Raw genomic sequence first — 17088 nt, forward strand, 5'->3', positions numbered from 1 at the left:
TTGATAAAGAGATAGTAGTATACTCGTAACAATTAGGATGACACTATGACGGTATAAAGAATGAAAAAAAAACCACGGTTAGGTGGTAGGTATATAATAATAAATAATACAATTCTGGTCGGACGGACTGCCTGCCGTGTGCCGACACAGAGGTAGCCACAGCCGTGAACTACCGCACTGTACACTGGTTGATAAAGAGATAGTAGTATACTCGTAACAATTAGGATGACACTATGACGGTATAAAGAATGAAAAAAAAACCACGGTTAGGTGGTAGGTATATAATAATAAATAATACAATTCTGGTCGGACGGACTGCCTGCCGTGTGCCGACACAGAGGTAGCCACAGCCGTGAACTACCGCACTGTACACTGGTTGATAAAGAGATAGTAGTATACTCGTAACAATTAGGATGACACTATGACGGTATAAAGAATGAAAAAAAAACCACGGTTAGGTGGTAGGTATATAATAATAAATAATACAATTCTGGTCGGACGGACTGCCTGCCGTGTGCCGACACAGAGGTAGCCACAGCCGTGAACTACCGCACTGTACACTGGTTGATAAAGAGATAGTAGTATACTCGTAACAATTAGGATGACACTATGACGGTATAAAGAATGAAAAAAAAACCACGGTTAGGTGGTAGGTATATAATAATAAATAATACAATTCTGGTCGGACGGACTGCCTGCCGTGTGCCGACACAGAGGTAGCCACAGCCGTGAACTACCGCACTGTACACTGGTTGATAAAGAGATAGTAGTATACTCGTAACAATTAGGATGACACTATGACGGTATAAAGAATGAAAAAAAAACCACGGTTAGGTGGTAGGTATATAATAATAAATAATACAATTCTGGTCGGACGGACTGCCTGCCGTGTGCCGACACAGAGGTAGCCACAGCCGTGAACTACCGCACTGTACACTGGTTGATAAAGAGATAGTAGTATACTCGTAACAATTAGGATGACACTATGACGGTATAAAGAATGAAAAAAAAACCACGGTTAGGTGGTAGGTATATAATAATAAATAATACAATTCTGGTCGGACGGACTGCCTGCCGTGTGCCGACACAGAGGTAGCCACAGCCGTGAACTACCGCACTGTACTGTGTCTGCTGCTAATATAGACTGGTTGATATTTAAAGAGATATTAGTAGTATACAACAATACTATACTGGTGGTCAGGCACTGGTCACCACTCCTGCAGCAAAAGTGTGCACTGTTAATTAATATAATTGTACTCCTGGCTCCTGCTAACAACCTGCAGTGCTCCCCAGTCTCCCCCACAATTAATTATAAGCTTTTAATTTATACATTGATGACTGTGCAGCACACTGGGCTGAGCTGAGTGCACACAGACTGAGTCACACTGTGTGACTGACTGTGCTGTGTATCGTTTTTTTTTTCAGGCAGAGAACGGATATAGCAGAGAGAAGTGAACGGATATATTATATTAAATAAAAGTTAACTAGCAACTGCACTGGTCACTGACTGTGGTAAACTAACTCTGTCTGCGACTCTGCACAATCTCTCTCTCTCTATCTAATCTATCTCTATTCTAATGGAGAGGACGCCAGACACGTCCTCTCCCTATCAATCTCAATGCACGAGTGAAAATGGCGGCGACGCGCGGCTCCTTATATAGAATCCGAGTCTCGCGATAGAATCCGAGCCTCGCGAGAATCCGACAGCGTCATGATGACGTTCGGGCGCGCTCGGGTTAACCGAGCAAGGCGGGAAGATCCGAGTCGCTCGGACCCGTGAAAAAAAACATGAAGTTCGGGCGGGTTCGGATTCCGAGGAACCGAACCCGCTCATCTCTAGTTTTTATGATAATATTCACAGCACAGCAATCTGTACTCGGATCCAGCAATCCAGAACATCTCTGACAAAGCTACATGACAGCTGCCATCGGATCTTAAATCAGACAAAACATGACATGATACGATACATAATGGAAATAACACATACATACAGTACATATATATATATATATATATATATATATATATATGTGCCTTTTGAGGTAAATTTGATTTACTAGCCAACACTTGAATTCACAGAAAAAGTGACTATCCTTTTCCTGAGCTAATAAACTTGCTGTCACCATCAATTTACATTTCCTTTGTCCGTGGGGTCTTCCTTGGGGTGGAACTGACTGAGGATGAAGAGTGCGATGAGGCGCAACTGTGTTTGATGCCCAAACCTGGCCAGCCTAAACGAGTCGCCACTCAGCAGGTCCAAGCCAGCCAAGATCCGATCGGGGCCCTCACCAGTGCCATAACAGAAATAATGAAAGAAATCCGAGATATACGCCTGGAACAGGCCGCGAATAAATGCGGAGGATAGCGCTGTGATTTGGGTGGAAGAAACAGATAACAATGGGATATCTCATGGGGCTCAGGATGACTCCCCACCGATCAGTTCGATGCTCAGGGGAGGCCCATCTGTCGACGTTGCAAGTTGAGTGGACATGTTGAGCGCGAATGTGAAGGCGAGCCTTTAAACGACGTGACCCCAAGGCGAGGGACCGACCCTCGGGAAGAACCTCGCAAATAGGTCCATCGGCACCAGAATGGTGGCCACAATACATTGGCAAGTGTACCCATCTGAAGATAAGGGTCATTGGTGTGGAAATGACAGTCCTTTTGGATACTGGATCCCAAGTAATGACCATTCAGCTCACTTCGAAGAGAACAAGATCGTGACGCCACCTACCACCTGGCTAAGCCTACTGGCCAGCAACGGCCAACCGATTCAGTTCCGTGGCTACTGGGAGTCCGACTTATCTATTGGCAAAGCACAGCTAGAACACCAAGGCTGTTTGATCACAACTTCCTGCAATGAACACCTGCCCCCTGTCATTCTGGGGATGAATGTGCTAAAAAATTGTCCTGACGAGCTGGTGGAGGCCCTCAGGATAGAGATGAGGTCTGCGGCAATGAGAGAATGGAAGACGATGCAGTAGATGATGCGTCTGCTTGAAGGGCACAAACGGTTCACTAACCCCAAAGGAAAGGTGGGCAAGGCCAGGATCACGGACTGCCAACCCATTATACTTCGACCCAATGCTGAACACGTGATATGGTGTAAGGCCAGGATCGGCCCAGGTGGGTGGGATTACGAAGCAGTCATCAAAGCCTGTTACACCAATGGGCGACAGCCATTCGCGGTGTCCAGGACACTGGCGAGAGTGGAACGTGGAAGAGTTCCAGTCCGAGTACTCAATCCTCACAGTTACCCAATCCAACTGTTCCGGAACTGCCCAGTGGCCAGCGTGATGTTGGTCGATTTCCAAGATGTGTTGGTAGGAACAGTGTCCGGAGCTCAACAAAGAACTGTGGCCAGCCAATCCAGCCTAATCACCACGGACACCCCTTGGTGGAACGAGATCCAAATCGGGGATGCGGATATACCAGAGGACCAACGAGAGGGTGTTATCCAAGTCGTGTGCAGGAATGCCGGCGCTTTCAGCCAACATCCAGCTAACTTTGGTATAGCAGAGGGGGTGCAACACCACATTCCCACCAGAGTGAGCCCGCCAATTAAAGAGAGACACAGGCCGCTCCCACCGGCCATGTACCAGCGGTAAAAACCATGATCAGCAAGATGCAAGAGGCCGGCGTGATCAAGGAGAGCCACAGCCCGTGGGCCGCCCTGCTGGTCATTGTCAAGAAGAAGGATGGCAGCCTTTGTTTCTGCATCGACTACAGGAGTTTGAATGCAGTCACCCACAAGGACGTATATCCATTACCACGAATTGAGGAGTCCCTGACTGCCCTGAAGACCCCTGTCTATTTATCAACCTTGGATTTGACCAGCGGGTACTGGCAGAGCCCGATGGCCCCGGAAGATCGGGAGAAAACAGCTTTTGCCACCCCCATGGGCCTATTCGAATTCGATAGAATGCTGTTCGGACTCTGCAACGCCCCTGCCACCTTCCAGAGGGTCATGGAACACTGCTTGGGCCATCACAACTTCGAGATGGTCCTCCTGTATCTCGACGACGTGATCATCTTCTCAAAGACGTATAAGGACCATCTGAAACACTTGGAGGAAGTGTTCGGAAAACTGACTCGATGTGGCCTGAAGTTGAAGACATCCAAATGCCACCTCCTGAAGCCCAAAGTGCAATACCTCGGGCACATTGTGAGCACTGAAGGGGTGAAGCCAGACCCAGAGAAGATTTGCATGGTACACGACTGGCAAGTACCAAGAACCATCAAAGACGTAAGCAGCTTCCTGGGGTTCGTCGGATACTACCGACGCTTTATTGAGAACTTCGCTAAAGTGGCCTCACCACTGCATGAACTCCTGCATGGGAAGTCGGGCCAAGAGAGGTGAAGTACAGCAGTGGTCGCATGGACCGAAGGCCACCAAGCATCTTTTGAACAGCTTAAGCGGTCTCTTGTCGAGGCACCCCTCCTGGCCTACCCTGAGTACGAGAAGCCCTTCCAGGTCTATACTGATGCCAGCCACCTCGGCCTGGGAGCTGTGCTATCACAAGTACAGAATGGCCGGGAAAGGGTGATCGCCTATGCCAGTTGGGGCCTCAGGAAAAAAGAACGCAATAACAAAAACTACAGCAAGTTCAAACTGGAACTGCTCGCCCTGATCTGGGTCGTGACAGAGAAGTTACAAAATTACTTGGCTGCCACCCCTTTCGTAATTGTCACCAACAACAACCCCTTGGCCCACCTATCCACGGCCCAGCTGGGCGCAATGGAGCAGAGATGGTTGTCATGCCTGGCCAACTTCCGCTACACAGTAACATATCGCAGTGGGAAATCAAATGGCAATGCGGACGCCCTGTCCCTTCTGCCCACAGCGGATGTTGAGGAAGAAGAACGAGATTGGTGTGAAGACGTTGAAACCCCGGTCTTCAAGGCTCCAAAGGCACAAAGACGTATGGTCACCTTCGACCCTGTTGTTGTCACCACAAACCCCTTGCCTGAACCAAGTCTACAAGACAAGGGAGGAGTTGATTGGTAGTTGATCCAAGAAGAAAGTTCAGTGATCCGGAACCTGAAAGAACTTCTCTGCCGGAATGGTTGGCTGGCCAAAGTACAGAGGGCTAATGCAGATCAAGAGTTGGTCAAACTAGTGAGACACTGTGATCGCTTGAGTCTTCGACAAGGACTCATCATTCGCACAAGTCTTGACCCTGGGACCCATCAGCCCATCCATCAGGTTGTGGTCCCAAAAGAACGAGCTTGCTTCTTGCTCACTGCTTATCATGACCAGTCTGGTCATTTCGGGACACAGAAGACTAAGGCAACTCTGAGGAAGAGATACTTCTGGATTGGAATTCGGGCTGATGTTGAAAGATGGTTCCGCGACTGCGTGAGTTGCAACCTGAAACGCCCAGCTGAAGGCGCCTAGAAAGATCCCCTTCACCCAATTCCAAGCAGTCGCCCGGCCGAATTGGTGGTATTAGATAACATAAAGCTCGAACCAAGTTCCACCGGCGTCCAATACGCCCTAAAGATCATGGACCACTATAGCCGATTCCTGGTGGTAGTCCCCCCGTGCGACCTAACCGCAAAGACGACATCCGAGCTCTTCATGAAGCATTTTGTCCGGCCTTATGGATACCCTGATTGGGTCCTGATGGATCAGGGCCCGGCCTTTGAATCTCAATTGTTCCATGAACTATATAACATGAACTGGTGCCGCAAGTTGAGGACCACCGCCTACCACCCGCAGGGGAACGGACTCTGCGAGAGAGCCAATCAGACATTGATAAGGATACTTCAAAGCCTCTCCGTGGAATCAAGGACTCAATGGCCCAAATTCCTATCTGAGATGACATATCTGTATAACAATACAGAACACTGTTCGACAGGCTTCACACCCTTCTATCTAATGTTTGGGAGACAAGGCAGACTCCCCAAGGACCTGGAGTTGACCCCAGAGATTGAAGAACCCAGTACTCTGCAAACTGACTGGGCACAAGAGCACCAGGACCGCATCAAGACTGCCAGACAAGTTGTAGAGAAGCGTCTGGAAGTCGTACATGCCCGGCAAGAGAGAAACTATAATGCTAACGCATGGCCGGTGCCTCTATAAATAGGTGACAGAGTGTGGAGAAAGAAAAACCGTCGAATCAGTAAACTCAACACCATGTGGGAGGCTGTGCCCTACACCATCACAAGAGTTCCGACTGATGACCTGTATATGTACCAGATCGAGGGAGAAGATGGTCGACTCAGCACTGTACCTCGTGACCAACTGAAGTTGTGCACTTCTGAAGAACCTGTACCGCAGAAGGAGGGGAGTCCTGTGGCAGAGGGATGGGAGCCCCAGGGAGGTATACCACTTGATGACCCCATTAAGTTGTTAATGTTCATGGGAAGCGCCACTCCCTACCCCATTCCTCGGAGCACCGCTCCAGAGTCGTCGGATGACGAACTCACCAGTGACAGGCAGTACTTTTCTTATGGTGTCTCTGATTCTGAAAGTAGATCTACTGTAATCGGTGTCAGGAGGTCAGAACGCTGCACTAAAGGCATTCTGCCCTTCCGCTAATGAGAATAGAGTGTATAACGTGTCGAATGTAGATATGTTCTTGCTTATCGTTAGTTGTTTAAAGTTGCCATCCAAAAGACGGTTATGCAAGACTGTTGAGTCACTTCAAAAGAAAATGCGTGAGGACACGCATCCTTCCACCAGGGGAACATGTGATACCCACGTTGGGGTACCCCTGCGATATGCCATTACAGCCCCAAATAGCAATCTGCGCTGCCTGAGGGACTTTTGTGCAGAGGCACTTGCAGGGTTAACTCCTTTCCATGGTTGCCTGGCAACAGCCTCAGAGGAAGCTGAACTGAGGGGGGCATTAAGACCCAGGACGGTAGAGCCAGCCTGCAGGGAGCGGGAAATGCTGGGACAACGGGGATTGGAAGAGAGCTGCGTGCCAAAAAGGTGCGTGACATCACGTGGCCGTTAGAGAAGAGGGAGAGAAGACCTTGCCACCGGGGCTGGCGTCCGTGAGCGAGACCGGAGCGGAGTGTACAGTGGAGCGGTGCAGAGAGAAGAGAGCCGCCGGTCACAGCAGTGCAGAGAGCCAGGACCTGATCGCTGTCACCCACCAGCCGCGCAGAGAGAGAGCCGAGACCTGACCACCCGCCAGCCGCACAGAGAGGGAGACCCACTCAAGAGCCCTGAGCTGCCGCACGCCGCACGCTACAGGGACCGGAGACGGGGACCAAGTACAGCCGCATCGCGCTGAAGAGGAGCCGCACTGAAGGGAGAGCCGGGACCCTTCCGCTGTAACCCACCTGCCAGCCGCTGGAGAGCCACGGACCGCCGCACTGAAGGGGAGCCCTGCACAGCCGGCCACTGCAGAACCGCAAGTCTGGAGCCACCTACCGCTGCCAGTCTAACCCAAGTTTAAGGGTAAGCCTCATGGGACACCCCATGCCCCAGATATCGGGACAGTTGACCCCTCACTTCCCTGCCTACTAGCCCTAATCAGGCCAAAGACTTCTGGCCGTGCCAGCATTGATATTGTAGTAGCCGGAGGCATGAAAACAGCTTCACTGGGAGACGGGATAGGGAAGTTAGTGACATTTCATCCCTTATACCAACCAACGTTGCTATGCCCTAGGTGCTCGACATGGTTTATCCCTCTGCACCCTGTTGAACCCTACTACTTGTATGCCATCCTACATAATACAGGCTCATTTGCCAAGTTGGTCCTGTCTGCTACAGAGGCACCCGATGGTTTACGCCTTGTCTTAGGAAGGGAAGTTCACTGTAACCTAACGTTGGTGCTCATGTACTGTTACTATTCTAACCCATCTGTAACTGGCTCCTATATGCAAAGTGACTTTTGTGATCTGTCTAAACTCCCGCATGGATAGTCAGAGACTTCCTTATTTGAGTTCATATCACCACCTAGTGGCACATTAGTATACTGTTTGAACATTCCTGAACCAGCCTTGCTAAATGACATTTTGGATTTTAAATGTTCTGAAAGCACTTATGTAGACATTGTGATACACTGTCTATTATGCAAATGATATGTGATATTCGGAAATGTGCCTGTTGAGGTAAACTTGATTTACTAGCCAACGAATTGACAGAAACGGTGACTATCCTTTTCCTGAGCTAATAAACTTGCTGTCACCATCAATTTACATTTCCTTTGTCCTTCCTTTGTCTTCCTTGGGGTTGTTACGATCCTGATGCTCAGGACAGGGGAGATCTTATGTAGTGAGTCCTGAGCACCAAGACGGAATGCTGGGATTGGGAAATGGGAAGGAAATAGCCCCTAGCACCCTACCTCCGTTGTCTTACCCGTATTATCAATTCACGCCTGAATGACTATGGTTTCTTGGGCCCATGGCAGCCGCGTTTGAAGGGCGGATTAGGTCTGCCCAACTCCGATGCCCCCTCAGGTCTTAAAGAGAGACAAGGCGTGAACTGAGACAGGGTAATAACAAGGGGACCTCTAACTGAAACAACCACGCTAGGGGCTATAAACTACCTAAAAACTAAACGTATGTGCGGCATGCCGCCAAAGGAAAAAGAACTACAAAGAAACCACTGTCCACTCCCCTACACGGCACCGCTGAGTTCCGGGGAGGACAGTGAAAGCGGAAACCTCCGCAAATGCACCAATTCACAGTAAAGTAAACACTAAGAGGCATAGGCCGCAACACGCGGCAGAAGCCACTACTCACGAAACCGGGCGAGAACCCCAGATGACAAACAGGTTCGCAAGGACTAGAAGGATTCCCAGGACCGGCTTCGGACCTCCAAAGTACCAAAGGGCAGGGAGCAGGATCCACCAAACACGGCTGACAGGAACAGAGTTCTGCAAGGCAGGAACAGCATACAAGAAGCTATCCCCGGCGGGGCTGCAGTGTGCTAGCTCACATAAAAAGTCCCTGCTGGCCAATAACAGGAGGGCCAGCAGGACCAGCCCCCAGACCCTAATTACTAGTTGCCGTGCAGCTGCCCTGCTGCACGAGCAACCTAATTAACTATTCTTAGCAACGGGGAACGCGGTCCACCTGTGGCGTCCCTGTTGCTATGCACCCGGTGGCCCTGCACACACGGCGTCCTGCGTTGCCAGGGACCCGGCGGCTATTGTGCGCATGGCGTCCTGGCATTTGTAGGCGCCGTGCGGGGGACAGGGAAGGAGAGAGGCGCGGCGGCCGTGACCGCTGCTCAGTCAGGGCACGGCCGAAGACCGCCGCGCCTAACAGGGGTGTCCATCCTTCTACCACAGGCTCCTGCAGAAGAAGCCGTGAGAGGTCTTGAACCAGCAAGCATCATCTGGAAACACAGGTACAACACTACACCATCACAGGGACTAATATTAAACTGGTGTGTCACTGTGTGGGGTTGGCGATCACCTCGCCTTGACCTTTGCCACTTTTCATCAGCTGCAGTCAGAGGTCTGTTCTTTCTCTGGCTCCGCTTTAGTCTGCAGCGCTTGGTCTGTCTCTCTGGGATCAGAGACGCTAGGAGGAGGCGTGGTCTGCTACTGCTGTACACACAGTAGCTGTGTAACCCTTCGTGCAGCCACTCAGCATGACTGCAGTGTGCAGGAAGCAGGGGGTGTCAGAAGCAGAAGAGCTCCAGCTGGGGGACCCCCTGAGATTAGACGCCCGGGGTACTGACCCCCTGTGACCCCCCTTAACCCGGCTCTGCCGCCGCTGCCAAACTTTGTCAGGCCGCACCTCCTTCCCCAGATTGATGCTGTCAAAAGGCTGCCGCTGAGGAGAATAATCCGCCTCCTTGTTTGCCCCATCCTGCCTCTGATGCTTACCTGTCCAGTGCTGTAAATGCTGGGACGACAGGCCAAGCTCTGCTCACTGTATGTTAAATATGTAAATTTTGCAGGGATAGGCTGACTCTATTCCAAAGGGCCTAGGTCCCCTTGCTTAGCTTCTCACTCTCCTTAGGGCTCCTCTTTTGAGGTAAAAAGGTCAAGATTTTTGCACTACACTTAAGGTCAGTGAAAGAGTTGTCGGTACCTTTTACACAGCAGATAACATACCTCCCAACTGTCCCTATTTTCGTGTGACAGTCCCATTTGTTTGAGAATGTCCCACTGTCCCATCCATGGGCCACAGTATCCCACAGTGGGGTGGAGGCAGTTGGGAGGCTCCCTGTCACTCACTGAGTGGCTACTGCAGCAGTGAATAGACGTTGTGTGCATGCACACAGTTTCCATTCACGGGAGGCAGAGAAGCTGGGGGCATAGGCAGCAGATCACAAAGCGCTGGCCATGCCCCTATAGTGACAAAAACAGGGGCGTGGCTTCAGGGGCGGATTTAGGGGTCAGTCCGCCCCTAGGCACATTATTGGCTGGCGCCTTCCCCCTCTAATCATGTCATTGCCCCCTTCATTTCAGATGCCAGTCCGGTTGCCTCAAGACCACTAAAGCATCACCAGCCTCACCCTACTACCACCTCCTGGACAACAATTGTGGCCCATTGTCCCAGCCCCATCATTTGCTAAATAAAATATAGAAAAATAAGTAGGAATGATGATAAATAAACCTCACCTGGCCCTTATCAGCCTGGTATGCTGCCCCCCCAGCAAGTGCCGCCTCTAGGCACGTACGTCATGTGCCTAATTGGAAATTCACCACTGGGTGGCTCCCAATCACGGGCATTCCTGTGAAGCCACGCCCCCTTTACCCAAGATCACGCCCCCTTTCAGGTGCGAGCGTACCTTCTGTGCGCAAGAGAGTGACAGGTTCACTTAGACCCTTGGAGAATGACTTGGACCCTGAAAATGTTGGTAGGTATGAGATAAGAAGTTGCTGACTATCAAGCTTACCTTTAATGCATTTAAGAGTGAAAATACTGTATATATCTCTCCTTTCCTCCTATTGCTCTTTGAGAGGTTCAGCAATGTTAAGTTCAAGTGACAGTTTAACCTCTGATAATTGAGACACTGGGCTAGATGTATCATCGCTTGGAGAGTGATAAAATGGAAAGTGATAAACCACCAGCCAACCAGCCCTGTCATTTTTCAAACAGGGCCTGTGAAATGGCAGTTAGGAGCTGATTGGCTGGTACTTTTTCCTCTTTCCATTTTATCACTCTCCAAGCGATGATGCATCTAGCCCACTATCCTCTCCTGACTGGAAATAGCTTGATTAAGTAATTATATCTGAATCTATATAAAAGGCAAATACCATAGACTCATCACAAAATCTCCTGAACCATAAGGCTGAACTGCCTTGCCAGTGGCAGTTGCAGAGCAGTCCTTTATTCAAATAGGGGAGCCACACCCAGCGATGTTTGACAGTGTTTAGGGATGACAGTTGATGTGGCTCCCCTATTTGAATAATGGAGTGCTCTGCAACTGCCACTGCAACGAAGTTGAGGAACATATCATTGTGTCCTCCCCACTCTGTGACTTGGCATCAACGGCACCATGCATTCTTTATAGCCCCGGCTGGGTGGGCTATCTTAACTTTCCTCTGTGAGGGGGGAATTATCTCACCCCTTTTAACCCCTTTGTGGGTGGCATTTTGAAAAAGCCCTTCTTAGTGTGTGCCTACGTCATAGAAGCAAGCTACTGTCCAAATGTCAAGTTCTTAGTCCTTATGGTTCAGGAGATTTTGTGATGAGTCAGTGTTATTTACCTTTTATATATATATATATATATATATATATATATATATATATACACATCCAAACGACGTGGCACTCCTGGTGACTTATATAACAAAACTCGCAGGCAGGCAATGTAAATAACAACGTTTCAATGCCGAATTTATTGAGGCATTTTCCTCAGGTATAAAAAACATACAACGTGAGCTTACCTTTAAAGGTTGTAAATCACCCTGTGCTCGAGCCGCACGTGTGTGGCAGGACGCCGTCTGCTCCGTCCGGCGCAGCGGGAGTGACGTCATAATACGTCACCTCCCACAAGTGCTCCCCATCACCATGGAAACATGTATCATACTTGCGGGTAGCTGTGGCTGTAAAACAAGAGGTTGTACACAATGCACATACGGGCACCAGTTAACTCCACTAAAGACGTAGCTATGCACATCTGTGGTGAACAATTACCTTATTAGGCCGCCTGGCATCTCTTGCATGTCCCTATGGATGCTATAATTAATGTTGGTAAATATCAGGTGTACCTATATGCTTTGTATTTAGACCATGGCCATATCAAAATAGTTCACAAACATCCTGTTGCCTTATAACAGATGCAACAGTTAGTACCCGTACAGGGCATATATCAACCAATAACAAAGACCCCAGGTTTAGACATACTACTCGTAATATATATGCAAAAATACCAGGATCTAAGCAAGATAAATGGTAAATCTCCAATTAGTAGTCATATAGCAAAACCACTAGGCATCTAAAAAAAACCTCATTTTGCCCCTAGGTGCACTGTGACAACCTCATGCACATCCCAAATCGATACAACTAAACACCTAACAGATAGATGTTAACAACTACATTGTAACAAATACATACATCCTACAGTAGCAGGCTAAGCTGGATATCACATGACAGTCTGATAGTATCTAGAACTGGAATTACCCTACAGACCTATATTGCCGTAACAGTCATACAGAAATATCGCAATTTAACAACATTTAGAAGAATTCATAAGAAACTATTAAACCCCTGGGACTCATTGAGACCCCGCGGGTGTATGTTATTTACATTGCCTGCCTGCGAGTTTTGTTATATAAGTCACCAGGAGTGCCACGTCATTTGGATGTGTATGTGAGTTATCACGGAGGCACCCGGTGCAGCAAACCCCTCAATGGAGAGCCGGATCCTATGGACTGTATATATATATATATATATATATATATTAAAATAAAACAATTAGTGAAAGCGCCAGTGTACTTGTGTATAAATAGTCCAACAAAGCCAACAGATGATCTGTAGGGAGTCTGCACTTATAACCACGTATATCAGGGCCGCTGCTCCCCTACTCCAACTCCAGAAACCCAGGATTCATGGGTGTAATTTCTAACAAAAAAGACAAAAGAAGAGGGGACGCTCCATAGTGCATAAAAGTTTTAATTCAAACAGACAGATAAAAGACTGTGAACTCCAGAGAGATGTGACTCGTACCAGAGAATAAAACACTGTGGGCTGGTTACCACACGACATGTAATGTTACCATCCAGGCAATACTCGTCCCGCAGTTTAACGACTCTCCAGAGCAGAACACATGAAGCTGCCAGCCGGAAAAGATGTTTTAGCTTCACACGGACCCGCCGTGTGTGTGAGCTGCTGCACTGGATCGCTTAGACACAGTAAAGGATTGCCGGAGGTGCAGATAGAGAGCGCACTGTCAGATCACACCCTGACCGGTTTCGTCTGAAAGACTTCGTCAGAGGGACGAAGTCTTTCAGACGAAACCGGTCAGGGTGTGATCTGACAGTGCGCTCTCTATCTGCACCTCCGGCAATCCTTTACTGTGTCTAAGCGATCCAGTGCAGCAGCTCACACACACGGCGGGTCCGTGTGAAGCTAAAACATCTTTTCCGGCTGGCAGCTTCATGTGTTCTGCTCTGGAGAGTCGTTAAACTGCGGGACGAGTATTGCCTGGATGGTAACATTACATGTCGTGTGGTAACCAGCCCACAGTGTTTTATTCTCTGGTACGAGTCACATCTCTCTGGAGTTCACAGTCTTTTATCTGTCTGTTTGAATTAAAACTTTTATGCACTATGGAGCACCCCCTCTTCTTTTGTCTTTTTTGTTATATATATATATATATATATATATATATATATATATATAGCAATGGTGATATGGGCGGCACTCATGCAGACTCCACAGCGTAAGTAAGATAATTTACTTTATTACGGCCAACATGTTTCGGGGACCTAACCCCGTCCTCAGGGCCAGACAAGCCACATACAACAAAAAAATTACTTATATAGAGAACAAAACAAGACATTAATGCAGATCATACTCACCTGCTTCGCGGCGCAGCGGCCCGCCAAACCGTCCGGCCACACTTCCGCGTCGCCATCCAGTGACGTCACGGCGCGCCGCGTCGCAGGCTGGTATCCATAGCGACCAGACAAAGCCACTGCTCGGTCACCTACGGAAACACAATAAAGGCAAAAAACAGTGATAAGACAAACATACAATGAAACTAAAAAACTTTAGTGTACATACAACTAGTGAGAAACTGCAGCAACAGCAATATGAACCTATGTATGTATAACCACTAAATACTGATTATACACCTACAGTATAAGAAAATAAGCAAGGTGAATAAGAGGTGATGTATTCAAAGGAACATATAAAAGGGCCTATGTATTATATTAATGGAAACACTGCAAGCCCAGGTTCTCATTAAGCCCCCCGGGTGACAGAGTTCCCAATTTATAAATCCATCTGGATTCCTTTTGTAATAATGCCCTATCCCTATTTCCACCCCTCAATGTGCAGGGAACATGATCTATAAGGATGGCTCTAATGCTAGCTACTCTATGACCCGTTAGCATACAGTGCCGCGCAAAGGGTTGATCACTTTCTTTCTTTTCAAAAGCCTTCTTTATGGCACTCCGATGGAGAGCCATTCTCTCACGGAACTGCCTAATGGTCTTGCCAACGTATGCAAGACCACAGGGACACGTGAGAAGATACACCACATGGGTCGTGGTGCACGTCAGCCGATGTTTGATAGGTATTTTACAACCTGTGGATGGATGATTAAAGGAGGTGCCTACTATCAAAGTGTTACATGTCGCGCATCCCAAACATCGGTAACATCCATTTTTGGCTCGTAAAAAATGGGATTCCCTGTTCTTAGCCATATTAGTGATGTCTAATTTTACAATGTGGTCACCAATATTCCTCCCTCTGGTATGGCTCGGCAACAAAGCAGTATTGGCCATAGAGGACAGGGCCCCATCAGTCTATATTATGGGCCACATCTGTTTGGCTTTCTTCACCACTTGTTTACTCATGGTGGTGTGTTTGTTAACCCAAGGAAATACTTCCCATATTATGTTTTTTACTAACATGGCTGGATTCCAAAACCTGTTGACGGGTCATGTCCAAAACCCGTCTTTTGAACACCTCAAGGTCCCCTATTGGGTAACCCCTTTCAACTTTTCTTTGAAAAGAAAGAAAGTGATCAACCCTTTGCGCGGCACTGTATGCTAACGGGTCATAGAGTAGCTAGCATTAGAGCCATCCTTATAGATCATGTTCCCTGCACATTGAGGGGTGGAAATAGGGATAGGGCATTATCACAAAAGGAATCCAGATGGATTTATAAATTGGGAACTCTGTCACCCGGGGGGCTTAATGAGAACCTGGGCTTGCAGTGTTTCCTTTAATATAATACATAGGCCCTTTTATATGTCCCTTTGAATACATCACCTCTTATTCCCCTTGCTTATTTTCTTATACTGTAGGTGTATAATCAGTATTTAGTGGTTATACATACATAGGTTCATATTGCTGTTGCTGCAGTTTCTTACTAGTTGTATGTACACTAAAGTTTTTTAGTTTCATTGTATGTTTGTCTTATCACTGTTTTTTGCCTTTATTGTGTTTCCGTAGGTGACCGAGCAGTGGCTTTGTCTGGTCGCTATGGTCGCTTGTCTGGTCGCGCCGTGACATCACTGGATGGCGATGCGGAAGTGTGGCCGGACGGTTTGGCGGGCCGCTGCGCCGCGAAGCAGGTGAGTATGATCTGCATTAATGTCTTGTTTTGTTCTCTATATAAGTAATTTTTTTGTTGTATGTGGCTTGTCTGGCCCTGAGGACGGGGTTAGGTCCCCGAAACATGTTGGCCGTAATAAAGTAAATTATCTTACTTACGCTGTGGAGTCTGCATGAGTGCCGCCCATATCACCATTGCTATATACTTGGGATATTGTATCTCCAACTGGGAAGGCACCTCAGCTGTTGCTGTTACTCTGAGTGGAGTGCCGGGCTATTCCTGTTTGTTCTATATATATATATATATATATATATATAGATTCACATCTTGAGAAATCAGTTGAAACCATTATATGACCCAACCAATAGTCGTTAGTTTCCTACTAAAGGTGCGTACACACTGGCCGATATATCGCCCGTTCTCTTGAACGGCCGATATATCGTGAGTCCGTCGGCCAGGGTGTACGAGCGATATGTCTGTGAACTCCATCGTTCACAGACATATCGCGTCAGCCCTGCAGCACAGCCAACGGCCAATATATCGGCTCTTACACAAGCTGCAGCAGCCGGCGGGGACTGACAGCTGAATTGTGTAAATGCCCGCCCAGTTCATGATGTCTGTCCCCGACGGATCGGGCAGTGTGTATGCACAGCACAATGCACAGCACAATGCCCGATCCGGCTTTAGATATATCTGCAGATCAATTGATCTGCAGATATATCTGTAGGTGTGTACCCAGCATAACACTAGTAGAAGGAGCCCAGAGACCGAGGGGGACGCAGTACCCCTAAAAGTATACTCATTGGGGTTAATTCAAATGAAAAGTCGGTTGGGTGTCTGTTTTTTTCCTGTCTATTAGATAGGAAAAAACAGACACCCAACTGACTTTTCAAACACTTGCATATCCCCCATTGAGTACTATAGGGGGATCTCCCGAAAGCAACCTAGTGTAATATCCCTCTGTATTTATGGGGGAGTCTCTAATACTCCTTTGAAAGTCTATGGAGAGAGTAGCTGCATAATTTTCCCAAGTATCAAAAAATTATGAGGTTCCGTTTCGCTTTATCTAAGTTTGTTTCCAACCAATCCATCTGAAAAACATTATGCAATTTCCTTTTAAAAAGAGTTAGGGGTATATTCATCATCCTTTAAATGTCACAATTTCTAGTTCCCCAGGGAATGTAGAAATTGTGACATTCATCAAACTCAGAAAAAAAAATATTTTTTGGATTTTGAAAGGGAAACTATTAGCCGAATCTCTGCACAAGCTGTGGAGAAATAATTCCACACCGAAGAGGTGGCTCTTTTGGTATTTTGCCCAGGCATGACAACGGGCTTTTTCATCCCATGGGCATCAACTGTCTCCACTGGTGCCTTATTCAAACAAACCACATCACCATCAGAATCCTCATCGTCAACTTCCTCCGCAGCGCCAG

The sequence above is a fragment of the Pseudophryne corroboree genome, chromosome 3, assembly GCF_028390025.1.
Source record: "Pseudophryne corroboree isolate aPseCor3 chromosome 3, aPseCor3.hap2, whole genome shotgun sequence".
Lineage (NCBI taxonomy): Eukaryota > Metazoa > Chordata > Amphibia > Anura > Myobatrachidae > Pseudophryne > Pseudophryne corroboree.